The following is a 21,000-nucleotide window of genomic DNA, read 5'->3' as shown; positions in this document are numbered from 1 at the left end:
CTAAAAGAGAGATGGGTAAGAAACATGTAGAAAATATGATCAGCATTCTATAAAATTTCATGATGCAAGGATACGCACACGCTTCTTAGAATTGAGTTGACATGTTTTTGCTGGACTGAAGCGGACTAGTTCTTTGGCCACTGGAATCTGCTTATTATCAGTAGGAGTTGGGTCTCTCTGTGCTGGAGCAGTATCTATAAAAACTGGAGTTGGTTTATTATCTCCTGGCGTTTGGATCTTTTGCAAAGGCCTTGTTTGTAACCCTTCAGATTCTAACATAGTCATCTTCCCCTTGCATGCCTTGTATAGAAGAATGGTGCTTTAATTATAAAACATGCGATGACAGAGAGATGGAATAGGTACTGAAGAATAGAAAGTCATGACATATTGACACGTATTCCCTCCATCCGGAAAAAAATGGATGGGTCTAGGCGTATTTCAGTTCTAGATACATCCTTTTTATCCATTTCGGCAACATGTAATCCAGACGGAGGGAGTATGGTGTAAGAGCTAGGGATACGACAGGACAACACAGCAAAAAAACACTAGTTGAATGTAAAACTGTATGGTAGCAGAATACGTACAGAAATAACTAAGGCAACATACACGTGTATGATTGGGAAAATAAGATGGCATTGCAACAGAGCACTAGAACAACACTTCAATGTAAAAAACATGGTATGGTAGACAGATGAAGTACATACTGATGAATAACAATGCATAATATATTCAGAAGCATGATGTCCAAATTAAGCAGATGGCATTGCGATAGAGTAGAATGACAGTACTTGAATTTGAAAATATGTTATCACGAATGGAATAGGTACTGAAAAACAGGAAGGCGTGACATATTTTACATGCATGATCAGCATGCTAAGCACATGGCATTGCAACAGAGTAGATACACTCCATGACATTATATGCATGTTGTACCCATATCACAGGCCAAGTTAGAGCAAGGACCTTGTGGGGTGAAGAGGATTCATCATCTTTCTGCAAGTCTTCTGAAGAACTGCCTTTACATGTTCCATCATATTGGGTATCATTGACATCAAGTTTATTGGCCTTTACATTGCTCCGTGAGGTTCTTGTGGATATATCAGTGTGTGCAATTATATCTGACATGCATGGAAGACAACTAGTAGTTAGATTTATGTAATGAGTGCCTGTAGGAGACGACATAAATAGTAGGACTGGGGTTAACTAGCAGCAACAGGTCTCATAAACTAAAGGGAGAACACAGATGAAAGCTACATAATATGTATCATTTGTACTCAAGATTAACTAGATGGCACACAAAAGTATTAAAGAACAACATAGGTAATACTAGAAGTGGTATAATACTATAATCACCAGCCTGTGGGATAGCATTGGTTTCTGGATGATAACTATGGAACAGTGTTACCTAAAGAACAAGTACCTTAGCTGAACTATGGAACAACGTTAACTCCTGAACAAGACCCGTAAGAGATCAACATGAATATACAGTGAAATGTGATGATCTATTTTCCATGCTTAGATGAATAACAAAGCCATAAATGTTGCACACAAGTAAGATGAGAGTACAACCTATCTGGCCGCCATCCATAGGAGTGAGCATCATGTGCTGACTTGTCGATGGCCCTGCGGTTGTTGTGGTTTTCCATGTCGGGCACGTGCATTCGATGCAGGGAACTGTTGTGTGGGGACTATAGCTCCCTTCTGGTGTATGCTTCCCTTGTTGGAGCAGCTGCGGTGAGTCAGAAGATGGTGTGTCTGAAGATGCAGATAACGCATAATGTTAAGAACGACATATCTCTTTGATCTGAAGAAATACACTAAGAGATCAACAGCAAGGTATGAGAGTGGTCACACGTCTGTTGACTAAAGACTAAATTGGGGTCACACGATTTTATTTTATTTTGGTACTGTCCGATCTACGCCGGATGGCTGGCCGTCTTGTGCCTCCCGGATGACACTATTCGGAATCTTCCCCGAAGAGCCAGCGACCAACGGCAGAGCAGCCTGCCTCTGCCGTCCGTGGCCCTGGCCAAAACCCCGCTCCCCGCCCCACCACACTGCCGTGGTTGCGCCGCCCCCGGGCCAATCCACAAAGACTCCCCGTCATCCAGATCCGGCCGCGGCAGTACCTTCAACCCACGCAACTCTAAAAGATAGCCATCTAAGCGCTGCTTCCGCGGCGAACTTGCGGCCCCGCACCCTTACATTAGACACCAGCCAACCGGCAGCCTAGGAGGTCCGCCGCCTCGAGGGGTGCTGCTTCCCATTAGGAATAGATTGGCCCAGAATAAAAATTCAGACAACTGACGCCTAAATAAAGTTATTTGAGATGAGGGTGCGACCTATCTTGTGGCATGGTGAAGTAGGCAGGTCCAGCTGCCGAGTCGGTGAGGCCGGCGCGGTTGCGGTGGCGACCGGCGGCAGAGAAAGAGCGATGTCGCGACGGTCGACGGATACGCGGAAGCAGCGCCAGGACTCTGTACGGATCCGAAGTTGTAGACGCTCCGGCGCCGTGAACAACAGCGGGGGTGAATCGGCTCCGGTATGGTTCACGCGGCCGTCGTCAAGGCAGCACCAGCAGCACGGAGTAAGAGGCACACATCCCAGTGCACGACGGCAAATGGACAGCGTCTCCGGCATTAGGGAGGAGGGCGGCTGTGAAATTGGTGCGGTGGAGGCGCCATGGAGGTGGGGCTGAGGTTTCGTGGCTCGGGAGAAGGGGGCTTCCCAGGGAGAAGGTGATTTGGCACCCATGAGGTATGAATGGGGGCGGGCGGGGGGGAATTGGGAGGGGAGTGGAACCATGTCTTACGGACGCATTTGTCTGAAATGTGAGGGGGAGTTACAGTTCTACCCTTGCCTATAGGCTTCTCGGCTTGGGTCTGTGTACTGAGGGTCGGGGATAGTAAAGTAACTTTGCTTCTCCCCAAATAGTGGGCGGGAGAGATTTCGGGCGAGGAGGGTGTGTTTTGAACTATAGTGGGCGCGAGCGATTTCGGGCGAGGAGAGCGTGTTTTGAAATAGTGGGCGCGAGCTATTTCGGGCGAGGAGAGCGTGTTTTGCCGACCATGGTTTATGAATTATTCGGCACATGTCATTTCGGCCGAGGAGAAGGCGCGCTTGGATGAAGTTACGAACCTACCCTCGATGTACAACGGGCCAATTATGTGTGTCCCACATAGGACGGTAATTTCGCGTCTCCCATTTATTTGCTCGGGCGAATTCCACCGAGCAGAGAGGATGTTTAACGGTTCATTCAAATTTTGGGAGAATGAGCATCCACGTCTAACTTACCAAGTCAATTCGGATCAAATTTTGAAATACTAGCTTGCCACTTCTTTTTTAGATGGAGAGATGATGCTCGGGAGTAATGTGTTTTTACATGCTCGTTGCTAGCGATTTACTATATGACAAATAGTTGACCCACTCAAAAACGTGAATCAAACCCAAAATGAAATATCTCGATTCAATGAAATAGCTCGTTCAGTAGGTCAAAATAGTGAACTAAGTCCAAAATTGAACACCTCAATCGAGTAGCATGTTGTACAGTATTATAGTACTCCATGAACATGTTGAAAGTCAAATTAATGAACTTGTTTGATATACGCATATATCCATTCATGTGTGGATTGCAGACAACATATTCTCCAGTTTAAATATTTGAATGCAAGTTTATATCGAAACATGGTTTATTTCAGTCTTTGATGCATAAAACGCGACCTCCCCCTCTCCCGGACTCTTGTTCTCTCTCTCTCTCTCTCTCTCTCTCTCTCTCGCTGACAATCTTCAATTCTGTCGCACGCATCTGACACAATAACCTTGTTGGTCCCTCTCCCTTTCTCTCCATCTCTCTCTCTCTTTGTGTGTGGGGGGGGGGGTCTTTCTAGTTCACATGCATATATACACCATCTATAGGTCTCTCTCGCACACTATGTATGATACTCTAGCTAGTCCAAACTAGATATCTTCGGTGCAGTCATCGTACGCACACAAATTCCTTGGCTCTTTGCCCGTAACTCTCTCACGCACCACTATGTTGTCTCGGAGCTCTTCCCCCCTCTCTCAAACTCTCCATCCACCTGGGTCACACATACACATGCATATCTCACTCACACTCGATAGGCCCATCTAAAACTCTATCTCTCCCCCTCGCTCTCTCTCCATCTCACACGCGCACACACACAATCTCATGCCCAGCTAGCCAAGTATGATGGTCTCTCACTCAATTGTAGGCACACACAGTCCCCCCTATATGTATATGACTAGCTAATCTTAGTCTCCATCACAAACATGTGCATGGTCTATCTTGATTTCTCTCGGGGCATCTTTCTATCGCGCACACACTCCCTCGATCTCCCACCCATATAGTCCCCTCACGATCTCGACGGGATCTCTCTATCACAAACACACCCTCTATCCCTCCCCATGCGTCCATGCCATCCATGTGTCCCTCTCGACCTTTGTTCCTTGTTGGACAGACCTCTATTGGACATGTGCAACAGGGGTGTCTCTCTCCGTTGCAAACAATCACACACTGCTACCTCTTTTAGCACTGCGTTGGTTTTCCCCGAAGAGGAAGGGATGATGTAGCAAAGTAGCGTAAGTATTTCCCTCAGTTTTTTAGAACCAAGGTATCAATCTAGTAGGAGGCTACACGCGAGTCCCTCGCACCTGCACAAAACAAATAAATCCTTGCAACCAACGCAAATAGGGGTTGTCAATCCCTATAGGGCCACTTACGAGAGTGAGATCTGATAGATATGATAAGATAATATTTTTGGTATTTTTATGATAAAGATGCAAAGTAAAATAAAGGCAAAGTAAATAACTAAGTAGTAGGAGATTGATATGATAAAGATAGACCTGGGGGCCATAGGTTTCACTAGTGGCTTCTCTCGAGAGTATAAGTATTCTACAGTGGGTGAACAAATTACTGTTGAGCAATTGACAGAATTGAGCATAGTTATGAGAATATCTAGGTATGATCATGTATATAGGCATCACGTCCGAGACAAGTAGACCGACTCCTGCCTGCATCTGCTACTATTACTCCACTCATCGACCGCTATCCAGCATGCATCTAGAGTATTAAGTAAAAACAGAGTAACGCCTTAAGCAAGATGACATGATGTAGAGGGATAGACTCATGCAATATGAAGAAAACACCATCTTGTTATCCTTGATGGCAACAATACAATACGTGCCTTGCTGCCCTTACTGTCACCGGGAAAGGACACCGCAAGATTGAACCCAAAGCTAAGCACTTCTCCCATTGCAAGAAAGATCAATCTAGTAGGCCAAACCAAACTGATAATTCGAAGAGACTTGCAAAGATAACCAATCATACATAAAAGAATTCAGAGAAGATTCAAATATTATTCATAGATAGACTTGATCATGAACCCACAATTCATCGGTCTCAACAAACACACCGCAAAAAGAAGATTACATCGAATAGTTCTCCACAAGAGAGGGAGAGAACATTGTATTGAGATCCAAAAAGAGAAAAGAAGCCATCTAGCTACTAACTATGGACCCGTAGGTCTGAGGTAAACTACTCACACTTCATCGGAAGGGCTATGGTGTTGATGTGGAAGCCCTCCGTGATCGATGCCCCCTCCGGCGGAGCTCCGGAACAGGCCCCAAGATGGGATCTCATGGATACAAAAAGTTACGGCGGTGGAATTAGGGTTTTGGCTCCGTATCTAATCGTTTGGGGGTACATGGGTATTTATAGGAGGAAGAAGTACGTCGGTGGAGCAACGGGGGGGCCACGAGGGTGGGGGGCGCGCCTGGTAGGGTAGGGCGCGCCCCCTACCTCGTGGCCTCCTGTTACGTGCATTGGCGTAGGGTCCAAGTCTCCTGAGTTGTATTCGATGAGAAAATCACGTTCCCGAAGGTTTCATTCCGTTTGGACTCCGTTTGATATTCCTTTTCTCCGAAACCCTAAAACAGGCAAAAACAACAATTCTGGGCTGGGCCTCCGGTTAATAGGTTAGTCCCAAAAATAATATAAAAATGGATAATAAAGCCCAGTAATATCCAAAACGGTAGATAATATAGCATGGAGCAATCAAAAATTATAGATACATTGGAGACGTATCAAGCATCCCCAAGCTTAATTACTGCTCGTCCTTGAGTAGGTAAATGATAAAAATAGAATTTTTGATGCGGAGTGCTACTTGGTATAATTTTAATGTAATTCTTCTTAATTGTGGTATGAATATTCAGATCCGAAAGATTCAAGACAAAAGTTCATATTGACATAAAAACGATAATACTTCAAGCATACTAACAGAGCAATTATGTCTTCTCAAAATAACATGGCTAAAGAAAGTTATCCCTACAAAATCATATAGTATGGTTATGCTCTATCTTCACCACACAAAATATTTAAATCATGCACAACCCCGATGAAAAGCCAAGCAGTTGTTTCATACTTTTGACATTCTCAAAACTTTTTCAATCTTCACGCAATACATGAGCGTGAGCCATGGATATAACACTATAGGTGGAATAGAGTGGTGGTTGTGGAGAAGACAAAAAGGAAGAAGATAGTCTCACATCAACTAGGCGTATCAACGGGCTATGGAGATGCCCATTAATAGATATCAATGTGAGTGAGTAGGGATTGCCATGCAACAGATGCACTGGAGCTGTAAGTATATGAAAGCTCAAAAAGAAACTAAGTGGGTGTGCATCCAACTTGCTTGCTCATGAAGACCTAGGGCAATTTGAGGAAGCCCATCATTGGAATATACAAGCCAAGTTCTATAATGAAAAATTCCCACTAGTATATGAAAGTGACAACATAGGAGACTCTCTATCATGAAGATCATGGTGCTACTTTGAAGCACAAGTGTGGTAAAAGGATAGTAGCATTGTCCCTTCTCTCTTTTTCTCTCATTTTTTTTATTTTTTTTATTTGGCCCTTCTATTTTTTTATGGCCTCTTTTTTTATTTGGGCTTCTTTGGCCTCTTTTTTTCATCTGGAGTCTCATCCCGACTTGTGGGGGAATCATAGTCTCCATCATCCTTTCCTCACTGGGACAATGCTCTAATAATGATGATCATCACACTTTTATTTACTTACAACTCAAGAAATACAACTAGATACTTAGAACAAGATATGACTCTATATAAATGCCTCCGGCGGTGTACCAGGATGTGCAATGACTCATGAGTGACATGTATGGAAGAATTATGAACGGTGGCTTTGCCACAAATACGATGTCAACTACATGATCATGCAAAGCAATATGACAATGATGATGTGTGTCATAATAAACGGAACGGTGGAAAGTTACGTGGCAATATATCTCGGAATGTCTATGGAAATGCCATAATAGGTAGGTATGGTGGCTGTTTTGAGGAAGGTATATGGTGGGTTTGAGGTACCGGCGAAAGTTGCACGGTACTAGAGAGGCTAGCAATGGTGGAAGGGTGAGAGTGCGTATAATCCATGGACTCAACATTAGTCCTAAAGAACTCATATACTTATTGCAAAAATCTACAAGTTATCAAAGCAAGGTATTACGTGCATGCTCCTAGGGGGATAGATTGGTAGGAAAAGACCATCGCTCGTCCCCGACCGCCACTCATAAGGAAGACAATCAATAAATAAATCATGCTCCGACTTCATCACATAACGGTTCACCATACGTGCATGCTACGGGAATAACAAACTTAAACACAAGTATTTCTCAAATTCATAACCACTCAACTAGCAGGACTCTAATATCACCATCTCCATATCTCAAAATAATTATCAAGTATCAAACTTCTCATAGTATTCAACACACTCATAAGAAAATTTTATCATATCCCTCTTGGATGCCCATCATATTAGGACTAAATTCATAACCAAATCAAATTACCATGCTGTTTTAAAGACTCTCAAAATAATATAAGTGAAGCATGAGAGTTAATATATCTCTACAAAATAAAACCACCACCGTGCTCTAAAAAGATATAAGTGAAGCACTAGAGCAAATGACAAACTACCCCGAAAGATATAAGCAAAGATCAATGAGTAGTCGAATAATTATGCAACTATGTGAAGACTCTCTAACATTTAAGGATTTCAGATCTTGATACTCTATTCAAACAGCAAGCAAAACAAAATAAATTGACGCTCCAAGCAAAACACATATCATGTGGTGAATAAAAATATAGCTCCAAGTAAAGTTACCGATGAATGAAAACGAAAGAGGGGACGCCTTCCGGGGCATCCCCAAGCTTAGGCTCTTGGCTAACCTTGAATATTACCTTGGGGTGCCTTGGGCATCCCCAAGCTTAGGCTCTTTCCACTCCTTATTCCATAGTCCATCGAATCCTTACCCAAAACTTGAAAACTTCACAACACAAAACTTAACAGAAAACTCGTAAGCTCCGTTAGTATAAGAAGTAAATCACCACTTCAAGGTACTGTAATGAACTCATTATTTATTTATATTGGTGTTAAACCTACTGTATTCCAACTTCTCTATGGTTTATAAACTATTTTACTAGCCATAGATTCATCAAAATAAGTAAACAACACAATGAAAACAGAATCTGTCAAAAACAGAACAGTCTGTAGTAATCTGGATCAACCGTATACTTATGGAACTCATAAAATTCTCAAATAAATTTATGGACCTGAGTAATTTATCTATTAATCATCTGCAAAAAGAATTAACTAAATAGAACTCCCCAAATAAAAATGGAAGCAATTCTCGTGAGCGCTAAAGTTTCTGTTTTTTACAGCATGATCACAAAGACTTCCCCCAAATCTTCCCAAAGATTCTGCTTGGCACAAACACTAATTAAAAGCATTAAACCACATATAAAAAGAGGCTATATGAATTATTTATTACTAAACAGGAACAAAAGCAAGGAACAAAAATAAAGTTGGTTTGCCTCCCAACAAGCGCTATCGTTTAACGCCCCTAACTAGGCATGATGATTTCAACGATGCTCACATAAAAGATAAGAATTAAAACATAAAGAGAGCATCATGAAGAATATGACTAGCACATTTAAGTCTAACATACTTCCTATGCATAGGGATTTTGTGAGAAAACAACTTTTGGGAACAAGAATCAACTTGCATAGGAAGGTAAAACAAGGATAACTTCAAAATTTTAAGCACATAGAGAGGAAACTTGATATTATTGCAATTCCTACAAGCATATATTCCTCCCTCATAATAATTTTCAATATAATCATGAATGAATTCGACAATATAACAAGCACCTAAAGCATTCTTTTCATGATCTACAAGCATATAATTTTTATTACTCTCCACATAAGCAAAATTCTTCTCATTCGGAATAGTGGGAGTACCATAAGAAACTCGAATACTATAAATTGTTTCCATATTAAAAGAGTAATGTTCAGAAAAAGGGGAATCATAATCATGATAAGTTTTATAAATATAATCATCACTACTTTTTATAGCATATGTATCATCACAATAATCATCATAAGTAGGAGGCATGCTATCATCATTAAAAATTTGCATATCAAAACTTGGGACACTAAAAATATCATCTTCATTAATCATAGCTTCCCCAAGCTTGGGACAAACATTAATTGCAGCAAATATATTCTTAAAAACATCATCTTCATCAAACATATCATCCCCAAGCTTGGGCCTTTTCATATCATAAGCATAATCACTCTCATAAGTAATAGTATGGATAGCACCAATAGTATAGCAATTATCATATTCTTCCAAGCAAGTGCCAAAAAGATTTTCAAGATCATAAGAAGTATCATTATTTTCCACAATCATATTTTCATGAGGCACAATAGTAATAGGAGCAGCATTATTTTGGAGAGATATCTTTTTTACCTCTCTTCCTTTTTCTTTTCTTCTTCTTCACCACATCATGTGTGGGTTCAATCCTCTTTTTGGAGCTCCTTATTGATGAGATTGGTTGAATAGAAAGCTCCTCCTCATTACCTGATTCATCATAAGAAATAATAGGAGGGTATTGGGAAGTCTCTTCCCTTTCGTTAGTACTCTCCTCATATTCTATTTGTTTTCTTTTCTTTATGCAGTTGGCAATATAAGGATTTTCAATACAATTCACCGCACAATACATATAAATTTCCTCTAGATCAAATCCAAGAAGTTTATAACGGGAAAATTCTGGAAGATAATTAGTTATACGTTTCATTTCTTCATAACCCATAAGCAAACTAAGTTCATTATGATGTGCAAGGGAAATCAAGTCATCACAATTTTTGGACACGATACAATCATGAAACAATTTGCATTGGGTATTGAAATGATCATGTTCATTGCAAATCTCACAAGTATGGCCAATATAATTTAAATTTTCAGCACATTCATCTAGCCTTTCTTGCAACAGTTTAGTTTCTAAGTACTTATGCCTCTTGCAATATCTATCTTCCCTATTTGGTGTGTGCGTACAAACCCAATGCACTCCACAAAAATTGACATGTTTATAGGAGACATTTTCATCATAACTAGTGCAATCATCATTAGTATCATGGATATTGAAAGAATTCGTACTAACAATATTGCAATCATGCTCATCATTCCCTCAGTTTTTGAGAACCAAGGTATCAATCCAGTAGGAGGCTACGCGCGAGTCCCTCACACCTGCACGAAACAAATAAATCCTCGCAACCAACGCAAATAGGGGTTGTCAATCCCTATAGGGCCACTTACGAGAGTGAGATCTGATAGATATGATAAGATAATATTTTTGGTATTTTTATGACAAAGATGCAAAATAAAATAAAGGCAAAGTAAATAACTAAGTAGTAGGAGATTGATATGATAAAGATAGACCCGGGGGCCATAGGTTTCACTAGTGGCTTCTCTCGAGAGCATAAGTATTCTACGGTGGGTGAACAAATTACTGTTGAGCAATTGACAGTATTGAGCATAGTTATGAGAATATCTAGGTATGATCATGTATATAGGCATCACGTCCGAGACAAGTAGACCGACTCCTGCCTGCATCTACTACTATTACTCCACTCATCGACCGCTATCCATCATGCATCCAGAGTATTAAGTAAAAACAGAGTAATGCCTTAAGCAAGATGACATGATGTAGAGGGATAGACTCATGCAATATGAAGAAAACCCCATCTTGTTGTCCTTGATGGCAACAATACAATACGTGCCTTCCTGCCCTTACTGTCACCGGGAAAGGACACCGCAAGATTGAACCCAAAGCTAAGCACTTCTCCCATTGCAAGAAAGATCAATCTAGTAGGCCAAACCAAACTGATAATTCGAAGAGACTTGCAAAGATAACCAATCATACATAAAAGAATTCAGAGAAGATTCAAATATTATTCATAGATAGACTTGATCATGAACCCACAATTCATCGGTCTCAACAAACACACCGCAAAAAGAAGATTACATCGAATAGTTCTCCACAAGAGAGGGGGAGAACATTGTATTGAGATCCAAAAAGAGAGAAGAAGCCATCTAGCTACTAACTATGGACCCGTAGGTCTGAGGTAAACTACTCACACTTCATTGGAAGGGCTATGGTGTTGATGTAGAAGCCCTCCGTGATCGATGCCCCCTCCGGCAGAGCTCCGGAATAGGCCCCAAGATGGGATCTCGTGGATATAGAAAGTTACGGCGGTGGAATCAGGGTTTTGGCTCCGTATCTGATCGTTTGGGGTATGTGGGTATATATAGGAGGAAGAAGTACGTCGGTGGAGCAACGGGGGGGCCACGAGGGTGGGGGTGCGCCTGGTAGGGTAGGGCGTGTCCCCCTACCTCGTGGCCTCCTGTTACGTGCCTTGACGTAGGGTCCAAGTCTCCTGAGTTGTATTCGATGAGAAAATCACGTTCCGGAAGGTTTCATTCCGTTTGGACTCCGTTTGATATTCCTTTTCTTCGAAACCCTAAAACAGGCAAAAACAGCAATTCTGGGTTGGGCCTCCGGTTAATAGGTTAGTCCCAAAAATAATATAAAAGTGGATAATAAAGCCCAATAATGTCCAAAACAGTAGATAATATAGCATGGAGCAATCAAAAATTATAGATACGTTGGAGACATATCACACACTAGCTATCTTCGTGTATCTCCTCGCCTCGCTTTTCCATCTCGGAGATGCATGCGTGATATGTTCGCATAAGAAATGAAAAAACACACTCTGTCTCTAATTTATCGTTTGTTGTCACTTTCTCTTTTACACACATACTCTTTTTGCACACTTACTCATTCTCCTTCACACGCACTTGATCTGTCTCGACTGAGGCACTCTCCTTGGTCCACAGCATATAGATTTATTGAAAAGTCAAGCATCACAAAGTTTGACCATGTACGTGGAGAAAAAGAATTACATCTAGTACGGCAAACATATACCATTAGATTCACCATGAGATGTAGTTTTGTATGATGTATCTTTGGTATTGTAGATATAAATAACATTTGCGTAAACCTGATCAAAGTTTCCAAAGTTTGACTTCTAAAAATTTTACATGCACTGCATTATCGAGCGGATGGAATATATCTTTCCCCCTCTCAGCTATCTGACGCACCACTCAGCCTTATCGGGGCTCCTCGATCTCTCTCAAACTTTATTGGTCCGTTTGGTTCGTGACCTGACCCTCATGCCTTGATGGGCGGTACTGCCTGGTGTGGACGTGAGATGTAAAATATTTCTGCCTGGCCAGGCTTGTGTGGTGCTGAAGTGTTTGGTTCATGCCTGGGCCAGGCAAAGCATCAACGTCTCATTAATCAATCCATGCATCAATTATTTAATGCTAATATCCATCCATGTTGCTGTTAGCCTCGTGGCCACACAACCAGGCACGGCCAGGCGTTCGAAATTGGTCGCCTGGGCCAGGCTACTTGCAGTGTCTGGAGTTCAGCCAGGCTAATTAAAGTGCAAGGGAACCCAGGCCAGGCGGGCTTTCTTTTTCACAGGGTAGCAACCAAACAAGCGTGCATGAAATCCAGCCACAACCCCAGGCCAGGCAAAAAGATGCTCAGGACGCAAGCCAAACTGGCCTTATATCTCCCTGGTTCACACATACACATGTCTTGCTCGCGCTATACATATAGACCCATCCACACTCTCCGCCCTTGTTCTCTCTCCATGTGACACGCACCCCCTAAGTACCATAATCCCTCACTCCATCATAGGTGCAAGCACTCCCCCCTCCTAAGTATGATTATCTCTTACTAGCCATCCAAAACACACGTATTGTCTCCTTCCATCCATACGTCTATGTCGATATCTCTCGGGGCATCTTCTATCGCGCACACACCTTGTCACTCGATCTCTGACCCATGTAGTCCCATCACGATCTCCAGGGGATCTCTCTATGACAAATATACACTCTCTCCTCCCCATGTCTGCATTTTCTCCGTACGTCTCTCTCGACCTCTCTCCCTTGTTTGTCAGACCCCTCTTGGCCACGTGCTAGGGGTCTTGCTCTCTCGGTTCCAAACAACCACACACTATCTCCTCACCTTGCCTCCGTTGACAAAGATGCATGTGTGATATGTTTGTGTAAGACACGCACGCTTTTTCTCTACTTTTATCATGTGTTGTCCATGTCTCTTTCACACACGCACACACACTTTTTCACTCTCTCTGTCTCTCTCTCTCTCTAGTTAGGGACTCTGTCACGTCCATAAGCATATGGATGCTTTGAAAAGTCAAACCTCAGAAAAGTTTCACCAGGTATATGTGGAGAAAAACATTTACATCTGGAAAGTCATTAGATTCATCACAACATGTACTTACTTCGTACTATAATTTATCTTTGGTATTGTAGATATAAGTAATTTCTTTATAAACTTGGTCAAAGTTTCAAAAGTTTTACTTACAAAAATGTTGGAACTACATTATCGAATAGAGGGAGTAGCTCTTTCTCTCTCTCTGCTATCTCTCACGGGCCTCCCCTCTCACTCGAACTCTCTATACCAACGGATTATACGCTCACGGTGTCAGTGTATAGCTCTGTATATTGTTTATTTGACCGGTCAACCAATCCACATGCTGCCTTGTCAGCTCGTGTTATGTATCTTCGTGTGCTAGCCCATGTGGCAGTGAGTGAAAATAAGTAAACTAGAGGCCCATCTGACACGCGGTGAAGTAAACAAAGTTGAAAGCACTCGGGGTAGCATCCCGCACGCTAGTAAATTGAGGGCGCATTGAGGACAAACTTCTTGTGCGCGAAGGACGCACTCGCGCACAATTCACCACTGCGCGGCAGCATACACAGAAGGACGCACTCGCGCACACCCAGCACACAACACACACCAGCACACGTGTACACCGGCGTCGCCGTCGGTTGAGATGGACGGCGAGGTAGCCAACAAACGGAGGCGGCTTGAGCCAAAACCGCATCCGGCGAGCCTGGACTTCATCAGCAGCCTCCCTGACGACATGCTGCTCGTCATCATCGGCCTCCTCCCCACAAAATCTGCAGTGCGGACCGCCCTGCTCTCCCGGCGGTGGCGCCCCCTCTGGCGCTGCGTCCCCCTCAACCTCACCATCGAGAGCTGCCTCTACGACGGGGATTGCAAACGCATTACCGCAGTCTCCAAGACCCTTTCATCACAACTTGTAATATTGTCGTGTCCTATTCCTGCGTTTTCAAAATCCTGCGAATCAAACAGGTCCTAAGTTGGTGATGATGTTGTACCTCCCATCTTTCACCAATAGCCGTCGAATCTAGATCTAACGCATACAAACCAAGCTTCTCCATTTTTGCAAAAAGATGCACGCACTTGTTCCCTATTTACAAACAACTCCTTGTCTGTCACAATCAGCCTTATCTCCTCCCCACCACATCTAGAAGGTCGTGGAAAAATCTGGCGCGATGGTCGCTGCCGGAGCCGTCCACCCCCAATCTTGGTGTTCCGTGCAATGCACGGGCATCTATGCATGGGAAATTATGTCGAACGGGGCTAGTTGTAAGCAGGCTAGCTCTACAGCCATGATGATAGTTACTGCAGACGGTGAGGCTGACTATGGTATGCCGAACACGATGCCTATACTCAGGTGTCATCTCCGGCGCAGGGTCTTGTCACTTCACTGTGAGGAGCAGCACATAATAATTTGACCAACGGGTAGTACAGTGCTAGTACTCCTACTACTACATTGGTAGTACTACTACTAGTACTAGTAGCACCACCGTCTGGATTTAGGAGTACTACCACGTCCATCTGGATTTTAGTATTTGACTAGCAATATCTAGTAATGCATGTCACAAAAAACGTACTACTCCCTTTGTAAATAAATACATGGTGTTTTATTCCTATCAGCGAGAGAACTTAATGTTTTTTGCTAACAAGAGTACTAATAGGATTACATGCAATGAACTAAACACTTCATGTCATGTTTGGTAGTCTCAAGTCATTGAAAGCATGCACGGCCCACATCTCTCATTGGTTGATATGTCACGAAATAAGAAACAAGGAGGGAGTTAATGCACCGTGCCTAAGTATTTTGGGATTATTTGGTTTTAGTAAGGTGACTTACACAATAGTTTTGTTTACATGCATTAAAATTTTATTAGTTAAATCAAAGGTCAAAACTTGGCGCAAAATGCAAAGGGGACCAATAAACCAGTAAACATCAAACTTCTCTCGTTTGGCCCCAACTAGAGGTCCGGTGAGATGACTATACTACACCGGCACGGAGGGGACGCAGCTTCATTGACTTACGGCAACTGCCTTTGGGTGAATGACACATGGGCCTAGGGGGTGGCTGGCCCACCTATCATACAGCCAAAGGCAGGTGCAGTAGAGGGCCGAGGAGTAGTACAAAATCCTACGCACCTACGCATGCTAACCAAGGGCAAGAGTGATCACTCGAATCGCAAGATCAGTTGACTAGAAGCTAAGCTAGACCCATGGAGGCGATGAGCACGAGCATCAGCCGGCTGTGCCAGATGGTCCACGACGCCGGCCTGTGGCCCAGCACCGAGGAACGTCTCCAGGTAGTATTGCTTGAGGCCGCCAGGGCGAGGGGCTGCTTGGACGACAGCTTCATCTCCTTGTTTGACGAGGTCCTCGTCGGTTTCCTCGACAAGTTCACCGTCGTCAAGAAGCTTGTGGACGACTTTGACATAAGCCTCCATCCAACGCGCCCAGGCTCTGCGATGCCGGCCACCCTCAACGGCCACTACAATGACAACCTCTTCGACGCACTGGTGGCCCTGCGACTGCCCGCTGTCACGCCGGAGAATGTCCACCTCGAGGTCGCGCTCGCTGCGCAGCGCCTGGCGTAGCAAGACACCATGGACATAATCACCCACGTCTACGCGCAAATCGTCCACAAGGACTACTACATGCAGGAGGAGGACGATAGGACGCTGGCCTTCTTGGACTGCAGGGCAACCTTGGACGGCACTGTTCAGAAGCACGTTGAGCTCGCCACCAACGCCGCTGCTCCTCACACGTCGGTTGGTGACCCGGCGCACTAGGGCGTGAGGATGTCGTTGATGGATCCGTATTTATTTTTATCTTTCCGTCAAATCCATGTAGTAGTATGATACTATAGTAATTATCTTACCTTTCGCATCAACTTCATAATTTTCGTACGTACTCCATGCATGAACGGCGCCAGAACCAAACTTCTCATTACTCTAGGCAAAATCTATATTTTCTATCTATCGGTCGCGCCATGGAGCAGAACCAAATTTTACAAGTTACGAGTTCAAAAGGAAAAGCCTGCCGTGTTCGCGTCGCACCCCCACACGGTTGGTCCGGCATGCCGCTCAAGAGGGAATGCGTGCGGTGTTGCATTTTCACTTACAAGTGGGACCGCGGTTGAGCAACCCGACTATCGGCAAACCCCCACCCCGCCCACCGCGCGATGGCTGAGAAAACAGGAGGGGGAAGAGATGGTTGTAGCACGGACTCCAAGAAAATTGGTGTCGGATGGGACTCGTGTGGGTGGCGTGTGTCGTACTGCTAGACGTGAATGCTAGTTATGGCCCATGCCACCCCACTATATCGAGCCTATATCGAGGTACGTAGAACAAATTTCGTGCAGTCCATGCTCAGCCCTCCTCTATCTCTCTTCTCAGCCAGCCAGCGGACGCGCGGAGCCCATCGTTTGTTTGCTCACATGCGGCCCCACATGTCAGTGAAAACGCAAGAGGGCCCACTGAACCTGCACATCTTTCACCTCGACGTGTTGGTGATGAAAAACAAATCCAATAAAGATCTTCGGTGGCCGCTTTTGGAGTTACTCAAGAGTAGTATGATTCTATTTACAGTTTAACCCAAGATGCATATCTCGTGGCTTCAACTACCACTCTATTTTCTTTCATGACACGACCTGGATGCTGGATGTCCCACGTGTCGGCAAAAGGAGGATGAACCCGACCAAATCTTCGGTTGTGCTCTCGGATTAGACTAGTTGTGCTAACTTAAAAAATTTATTGTGTACTCCCTCCGTTCCAAAATACTTGACTTCCATTTGTACAAAAATGGATGTACCTATATACTAAAACATGTCTAGATACATATATATTTTGACAAATAGAAGGCATGTATTGTGCAACGGAGGGAGTAGAATGGATGCAAGTTTTTGTATTGGGAAGAAGAGTACATCCATATATTGATAGAGCGCAATTTAGTAGATGTTCTATCACTTTTAGCTAGCACAGAGGCTAGAGATGAGATTAGTTCACTTGTTGATACTCCTACTAGAATAGAGGCTAGACATGAGACTAGATGCGAGGAAGCAACGTCTACTTCTTTACACTCGAAGAAGAAAGAAGCACGCAAGATCGAGCCTCCGCAGATCAACAATGAATGCATCGAGAAGGAACCAATCCAAGTTACAGGAGTAGTAAAATGTATTCTTGTGGTTCTTGTTTTCTTTGGTCTTGCTTTTCTAGTCAAAATTATCATTGGAGTTCATGCAAAACGGAGGTCCATTTGGGGTCGTGCGTTTGAGTTGGCCTTACAAGTGGGACCGCAGTTAAGGAAACCGACTATCGACAAACCCCCACCTCGCCCGCCGCGCAATGGCTGAAGTTAGAGAAACAACGAGGTTGAAGAGATTGCTCTAGCACAGACTCCAAGAAATAATATGGTGTCAGATGGATGTCGTGGTGGTGGCGTGTGCCGTACTCCTCGACATGAATGCTTGTTCTGGCCCATGCCACCCTACTACTCCTACTACTTACTCCTACTATATAGTACTAGTATCGAGGATTCGAGGTGCTGGTTATGTACAGCGAACACATTAACATATGGCTACAACAAAAACACCCGCCCGACGCGCGAAGCATGTGAAGCTAGTACAAATAGTGTACTACTATTGTTGATTGGCCTCATCTGATAACCTGTTGCAATGCACGTACAATTATGTATTCAGAAAATATTTTTTTGCCTCGTCGCACCACTCACTGATGTCTACTACATAGCCTTCTTCTTGTAGACGTTGTTGGGCCTCCAAGTGCAGAGGTTTATAGGACAGTAGCAAATTTTCCTCAAATGGATGACCTAAGGTTTATCAATCCGTAGGAGGCGTAGGATGAAGATGGTCTCTCTCAAGCAACCCTGCAACCAAATAACAAAGAGTCTCTTGTGTCCCCAACACACCCAATACAATGGTAAATTGTATAGGTGCACTAGTTCGGCGAAGAGATGGTGATACAAGTGGTATATGGATAGTAGATACAGGTTTTAGTAATCTGAAAATATAAAAACAGCAAGGTAACTAATGATAAAAGTGAGTGTAAACAGTATTGCAATGCTAGGAAACAAGGCCTAGGGTTCATACTTTCACTAGTGCAAGTCCTCTCAACAATAATAACATAATAGGATCACATAACTATCCCTCAACATGCAACAAAGAGTCACTCCAAAGTCACTAATAGTGGAGAACGAACGAAGAGATTATGGTAGGGTACGAAACCACCTCAAAGTTATTCTTTCCAATCAATCTGTTGGGTTATTCCTATAAGTGTCACAAACAGCCCTAGAGTTCGTACTAGAATAACACCTTAAGACACAAATCAACCAAAACCCTAATGTCACCTAGATACTCCAATGTCACCTCAAGTATCCGTGGGTATGATTATACGATATGCATCACACAATCTCAGATTCATCTATTCAACCAACACATAGGACCTCAAAGAGTGCCCCAAAGTTCTACCGGAGAATCACGACGAAAACGTGTGCCAACCCCTATGCATAGGTTCATGGGCGGAACCCACAAGTTGATCACCAAAACATACATCAAGTGAATCACGTGGTATCCCATTGTCACCACAGATACGCACGGCAAGACATACATCAAGTGTTCTCAATCTTTAAAGACTCAATCCGATAAGATTACTTCAAAGGGGAAACTCAATTCTTTACAAGAGAGTAGAGAGGGAGGAGAAACATAAGATCCAACTATAATAGCAAAGCTCGCGATACATCAAGATCATGCCAAATCAAGAACACGAGAGAGAGAGAGAGATCAAACACATAGCTACTGGTACATACCCTCAGCCCCGAGGGAGCACTACTCCCCCCTCGTCATGGAGAGCACCGGGATGATGAAGATGGCCACCAGAGAGGGATTGCCCCCTCCGGCAGGGTGCCGGAACGGTTCTAGATTGGCTTTCGGTGGCTACGGAGGCTTCTGGCGGCGGAACTCCCGATCTATTGTGCTTTTTGGAAGTTTTAGGATACGTAGGTATATATGGGTGAAAGAAGCATGTCGTTGGAACGAAGGGAGGGCCACGAGGTAGGGGGCGCGCCCCCCACCCTCGTGGGCACCTCCCTTCTTTCCTGACGTGCACTCCAAGCTTTTCCGGTGGCTTTCCTTCCAAAAATAACTTCTCCAGTTGATTTCGTTCCGTTTCGACTCCGTTTGATATTCTTTTTCTTTGAAACACTGAAATAGGCAAAAAAACAGCAAATCTGGGTTGGGCCTCCGGTTAATAGGTTAGTCCCAAAAATAATATAAAAGTGGATAATAAAGCCCAATATTGTCTAAAACAGTAGATAATATAGCATGGAGCAATCAAAAATTATAGATACGTTGGAGACGTATCAAGCATCCCCAAGCTTAATTCCTGCTCGTCCTCGAGTAGGTAAATGATAAAAACAGAATTATTGATGCGAAGTGCTACTTGGCATAATTTCAATGTAATTCTTCTTAATTGTGGTATGAATATTCAGATCCGAAATATTCAAGACAAAAGTTCATATTGACATAAAAATAATAATACTTCAAGCATACTAACTAAGCAATCATGTCTTCACAAAATAACATGGCCAAAGAAAGTTCATCCCCACAAAATCATATAGTTTAGTCATGTTTCATTTTCATCACACAAGAATGCTCTCATCATGCACAACCCCGATGGCAAGCCAAGCAATTGTTTCATACGTTAGTAATCTCAAACCTATAAACTTTCACGCAATACATGAGCATGAGCCATGGATATAGCACTATGGGTGGAATAGAATAATAAGGGGGTTATTGGAGAAGACAAAAAAGGAGAAAGTCTTGCATCAACGAGGCTAATCAATGGGCTATGGAGATGCCCACCGATTGATGTTAATGCAAGGAGTAGGGATTTCCATTCAATGGATGCACTAGAGCTATAAATGTATGAAAGCTCAATAAAAGAAACTAGTGGGTGTGCATCCAACTTGCTTGCTCACGAAGACCTAGGGCACTTGAGGAGGCCCATTGTTGGAATATACAAGCCAAGTTCTATAATGAAAAATTCCCACTAGTATATGAAAGTGACAAAACAAGAGACTCTCTATCATAAAGATCATGGTGCTACTTTGAAGCACAAGTGTGGTAAAAGGATAGTAACATTGTCCCTTCTCTCTTTTTCTCTCATTTTTTCATTTGGCCTTTTCTTTTTTATGGCCTTTCTCTTTTTTATGGCCTTTCTCTTTTTTTCCTCACTTGAGACAATGCTCTAATAATGATGATCATCACACTTCTATTTACTTACAACTCAAGAATTATAACTCGATACTTAGAACAAGATATGACTCTATATGAATGCCTCCGGTG

This window comes from Triticum urartu, chromosome 4A, assembly GCF_056163025.1.
Source record: "Triticum urartu cultivar PI428250 chromosome 4A, HENAU_Tu73, whole genome shotgun sequence".
Taxonomy (NCBI): Eukaryota; Viridiplantae; Streptophyta; class Magnoliopsida; order Poales; family Poaceae; genus Triticum; species Triticum urartu.
Note: the sequence above shows the minus strand (reverse complement) of the source record.